The sequence below is a fragment of the Pelobates fuscus genome, chromosome 7 (assembly GCF_036172605.1).
Source record: "Pelobates fuscus isolate aPelFus1 chromosome 7, aPelFus1.pri, whole genome shotgun sequence".
NCBI classification, from domain to species: Eukaryota; Metazoa; Chordata; class Amphibia; order Anura; family Pelobatidae; genus Pelobates; species Pelobates fuscus.
Window position 1 is genome coordinate 172031379 of NC_086323.1, and position 6000 is coordinate 172037378.

Below are 6000 nucleotides of genomic sequence, written 5' to 3' on the forward strand. Positions count from 1 at the left end.
GAGTGCTCTGTGTCATTTTACACAGCGTGGGAAAGTTCTTTGGAATTTTCCCACGCTGTGTAAAATGACACAGAGCACTCCGATTGGCTTAAACCAACCAATCAGAGTGTTCTAAGCCTAATTGCAGGGCCCTGCATGCCCTGCGGAGCTCAGTACGCGGCGTGCCCTCGAAGGGTGAATAAGGATTAATTTTTTTGCGCTCGTTTGTTTACTTTTATTTTTTTAAAGTGCGACGGTTATATTGGCTTTTATTTGGCCTTTTTGGGGGCTGAAGAAAGAAGATTTTAGAAAAAAGAAGACATCTAATAGTAAGTTGATTTTTATTAATTTACAAGTTTTTAGCTTTATTGACTCCCCCCTCATTATTTTTAGGGTAAGGGGGGTAGGTAGGGGTACTATTTTTTTGGGGGGAGGAGGGGGCGACTAGTGGTTTGGGGACCCCTAGTCACCTGGGGGGGACATTTTTTTAGGACCCCCACCCGTCGCTCATGGGTGGGGGCCGGGGGGGAGGACAATAGGCCCCCCCTATTGGTATTTAGGGCCCCCACCCGCCGCTCAGGGGTGGGAGCCGTGGGGGAGGACAATAGGTCCCCCTATTGGTATTTAGGACCCCCACCCGCCACTCAGGGGTGGGGGCCGGGGGGAGGACAATAGGTCCCCCCTATTGGTATTTAGGGCCCCCACCCGCCGCTCATGGGTGGGGGCCGGGGGGGAGGACATTAGGTCCCCCCCTATTGGTATTTAGGGCCCCCACCCGCCGCTCAGGGGTGGGGGCCAGGGGGTAGAACATTAGGTCCCCCCCTATTGGTATTTAGGGCCCCCACCCGCCGCTCAGGGGTGGGGGTCAGGGGGGAGGACATTAGGTCCCCCTCCAATTTGCGTTTAGGGCCCCCACCCACCGCTCAGGGGTGGGGGACAGGGGGGAGGACTTTAGGTCCCCCCCTATTGGTATTTAGGGCCCCCACCCACCGCTCAGGGGTGGAGGCCAGGGGGGAGAACATTAGGTCCCCCCATTGGTATTTAGGGCCCCCACCCGCCGCTCAGGGGTGGGGGCCAGGGGGAGGACATTAGGTCCCCCCCAATTTGCGTTTAGGGCCCCCACCCACCGCTCAGGGGTGGGGGACAGGGGGGAGGACATTAGGTCCTCCCCCTTATTCTTGTTTAGGGCCCCCACCCACCGCTCAGGTGGGTGGGGGCCCATCACTATTGTGGCCAGAAAGATTCCCTGTGGGTTTTAAAATTCACCTGCCTATTGAAGTCTATGGCGGTTCGCAGGGTTCGCCCGTTCGCGAACATTTGCGGAAGTTCGCGTTCGCGAACGGCAAATTTCATGTTCGCGACATCACTACTGAAGATCTTTTTTCTATTTTGCATTATTTGGATGATTTTCTTTTTGTGGGATCATTGGATTGTGTTGATCTATTAAGGAGTTTTTGGTTAGTCAGTTCGGATTTGGAGGTTATGAATGTGGAAGAAAAGATGGAGGACCCAACTTCTGTGTTTTTTTTTTTTTCTGGGTACCGAGATTAATACAAACAATATGGTTTTTCGTCTTCCTGTGGATAAATTGGAAACATTGCATGTGTTGGTGGATAGGGTTAAGAGTGCTAAAAAGGTACATTTGCATCAATTGCAATCACTGCTGGAGCACCTTCAGTTTGCCTGTTGTGTAATGCCCATGGGTTGTGCGTTCTGTTTTCGGATGTCCTTGGCAACGGTTGGTATCAGGAAACCCTTTCACTTCATTCACATTACTAAACGGATCAAAATGGATTTCCTTTTTAGCATCCTATAATGGGCATACTTGTTGGCAGCTAGAAGAGTTACCAAATTTGGAGCTTGAGTTATTTACGGATGCTTCTTTGTCAGTGGGTTTTGCGGGCCTAATCCAAGGGTTCCTGATGTGCATAGCGGTGATCGGAAGCATGGAAGTAATCAGTTCTCCTTTGGAATCTCACTTTTTCTGAGCTGTTTCCCATTGTGATGGCAGTGGAACAGGCAGGTATTATATTACACTGATGATATGAGTATAGTGATGGTAGTCAATTGGGCTTCATCTGGTTTCACTTACGTGTTGGCATTGTGGAAGCAATTGGTGTTGCGCTGTGTAAGTTAGTGAAGATTCTCTGTGTCAGCAAGTATACTCTCTCATGCCATGGACTTTCATAATTTTTTATATTATAACTCTGTGTGTAGGGGTATATTTACTAAGCATTGTATAGATGAAGTGTATTATTCCCAACATGCTGTCTTGAAATAAAAGTTTTATTTAAGGCCACACATGTTTCAGGAGTTACTAACATTGTTGCTGATTCTCACTCTCTTTATCATTGGGAGCACTTCAGGGAGGTGGTTTCCTGTCCTCGAAGGAGGGTAGGTTGTTGGCTACCCTAGCGATGTTATCGTGACAGGATCGTTTCTCATTTGTGTCCTTGCGGGCTTTGGCATTTATGTCCTTCTATGTCAATTGTTGGGCTGGATGTATGGTTCAAAAGGTTTCATGGCTCAAAGAGTTACAGGCATGGAACATTACCTGGACCGAGAGATTCTTGGAAACTTAACAGACAGACAAAAGTTTTTGTCCTGTCCACCCACCCATGCAGAGGTATAAGTAGAAACCATGGGGCTCCAGTGCAAAATCCATACGTCTACCCTCACCCTCCCATACATTCCAAAATATGTGACATACTTCTACTGTAACCAACACATAATGACTAACTGGTTTCATGAACCCCCGCCAGAAAAGTCCAAGAGAGAGATTCAATAGGGAAGGTCGCTCCATTCTTCTGTATGATGAGTAACCCATAGAGGTTTAGAACCACACCATAGCCATGTCTGTATATCCAAAAAGTGTGTGAGGGGGAGGCTACATAATAATGTTCTAAGGAATGTGAGGTTGTAAGCCAAATGTTACTCTATCAGAATTACTGGTAATGAGCCATCTGGATTGGTGACCACAGATAAAAGATCATCAACATAAGCCATGATCTGGTTCTCCAAACTGCCTCCAGGGGGACTGCCTATTTTCTGTATTCTTTCTGTATTCTTCAGAAAGTTCATCATGCTCTAGACTTACATTTTTATTAATCTCCAAGTCTTATCTTTAAAACGCTATCCTTACACTTAGGTCATAGGGATGAGAAATATATGTCCATGGGAAAAAACAAACAGCTCATTTACAATTTCCAAAAATATAATTTATTTAACTTACTGTGATATCTGTAAAAGAAACAAATAAATGACATTTTACAAAGTATATGGTGTTTGCTGAGCACCCATCAAGAAACATGATTAATGCTTTGTCCTAAGTTTATTTGCTGCCTACGAATCCCTAGTTTCATGTAAATTATGTATTATATGTATGCAACAGATTTACCTACAGAGGTATTAACCTTCATTATGTAGAATAAAATGTGGATTACTTGTCTAGAAACTGTTTACATGCTGTGAGCACAAGAGATTAACTTTAAAAAAAAAAAAAAAATTCGCTGTTGATAGTTACAGTAAACACAAACTGCCAGGCTTATTTACTACAGTGTATTATCAGGTATATTATCAGTGCTTTTACAGAAAAAAGAGAGATTATTAGCAAGCAACAGCATTATTTGTGTTCAAAACCAGTTCAACAAAAATTTTACAAATGGAGATATTTCCTCTAATCAAACGTATACAGCCAGAAGAATCAGTTAATACAGGAGTCTTTTTACACTACACTCTACTCCAATGAGTAACAAAAATAAATTCCTGGTGTCTCAAGAACATCTAAAGAGGTCAAGTAAACTGGACAAATATTTTTGAGTCTAATATCTTGACGCTGGATGCTAAAGACAGAGAGGCACTGACATGTTTACCATGTGGAACTCCACCACGGAGCCCTGCTCTATCAGACCGAACTCTATTTTTGTCTGAAGGAAATACTGCAAACCTACCTTCTGAGGAACATCTCACATCCAGGCTGGCCAGACTGGAGGCCTTGTTCCAGAAAAATTGAGTGGGGGACTTAAAAGAGGTTAGACAAGTAGAAAATCTCCAGGTACTCAAGGTGTTTAACCCCTTAAGTACCAAACTTCTGGAATAAAAGTGAATCATGACATGTCACACGTCATGTGTCTTTAAGCCATGCAGGTTTAATGGAACAGAAAAAAGAGCAGCAATGTTTCGACTTGCCAAGATGTATTTGATAATACCACCAAAATTATAAACCTAACCACTGAGCTAAGACCTCTTCGGTGCCATCTATTCTTTTGACTCGGAGAAGGCTTTTCAGAGGTTGTACTGGTCCTTTCTTTTTGCTACACAACTGAGGCATTTGGATTGTAAAAAACAACTAGACAAGGATGCCCACTTTCGCCCCTTTCTCTTTAGTTTGGTCTTAGAAAATGTTAAAAAGATATTTTTTAAAAAAAAACAGCGATATAGGGCATAAGAGTAGACAGACGTGAATTCAAAGTCTTAGGATACACTGATGACCTCTTGCTCACATTGGTAAATCCGTCATCATCTTATACAGTATATAAATGTATTTAGTATGCACAGTATTTCTTTTTAGGACAAGTATAATTTCTTTGTTCCTATATAGAATGATACAAACATATTTACATAGTGTGACCTGTAAATACAGTATAACAATATTTTGAAGATAGTTAATAAACTCACACTTCTTTGAGCCACTTAAAAGTAGGCTCTGGACTTATGGTGCATATCAAACTCTGAAAGAAGTGTCAGGTGGAGCTGGAGAGGATCAGGATTCCCATCTGTACAGGAACCCACTTATGACACCAGTGCTCAGGAACTCCACAGTAGTAAGGGAGCAAAATCAACATTCCCAGAATATACTGTCAAAAATCAGGAGCTCCACAATAGTATAAAGATCATGAATGAAAACACACAACATGTTTCAACCCTCACAGGGGTCTTCCTCAGCTGCTCAATATATGTGTGATCTAACACAAATATATATATATATATATATATATATATAGAAGGCTTGGCCTGTAATTGTGGGAGGCACTTAATTTCCCTATTTAAACCCAGTGAGCCCCTGCTTACCTGTCTTCGACGATCTCGGAAGTGCTTCAGTGTACTTCCGGTTTACAGATCTGTGACGTCAGTTTCCCGCCCGCCGGCAGCCCGGTTCAAACGCCCTGCGGCTGTATTCGTGAGTATAACGCTTTTGCCTTACACGGACGGCATCAAAATCGTAAGTTTAGCCCTGTCGCTCACGGGCTCGGATTCACTCCGCTCCTGCATTTTCTCGGTCAGTGTAACACGTTCAGTTACACTTACACCTCGTAGTCTCGTTTAGCCGCACCGGGTTGCCGTACGTTTTTCGTTCAGTTGGTGCAATACCTTCATTCTGTTCCGTTTTCTGGATATTGTTCACATTTTAAGCAATAATTTAGTAGTTACGTTTCATAAAAGGGGTTTAGGCGGTTTGTAGTATTGCCCAGTATTCAAAACTTCTGTTTTTAAAGTAGTTTATATGGTCCCCTTAAAGTCATAAATAGCTAAGTAGAATAAATAGGGGGTATGTTGTTCCATTGTTTTAAATGGCTGTTCATGTCCTATTTTTTGTTGTAGTCCTTACTAGTGCTGACACTTCTCGCAAGTGGCCCTTCGCGGGTATACGTGTTCGCAGCTTTGTTAAAGAGGTAGGCCTCTGTGTCACCCAGTTCATTTGTGCGTATATTGTAGTTAAATAGTACGTTTCATAAATAGGTCACGTTTATTTTCCTTTAGTTCCGTTGGTTCCCTTCAGGATAATACTCCTTTATTAGGTCAAGTAAAGTTTCCTTCCTCTGCAGGTATGTTATTGGTGTGTCCTGGGGGGGGGGGGGGGGTTAGAGCACTAGTTGTAATTCTCCCGCCAACTTAGGTATGTTCCCATAGGCCTCTTTGCCTATAAGTTTAGAGGTCCCGCAAGGCATAGGTCAGCCCTTACGGCCAAACGTTTTGCTTCTTTTTCATGTCACCGAGAGGCCAACACCCCGCCACCCACCT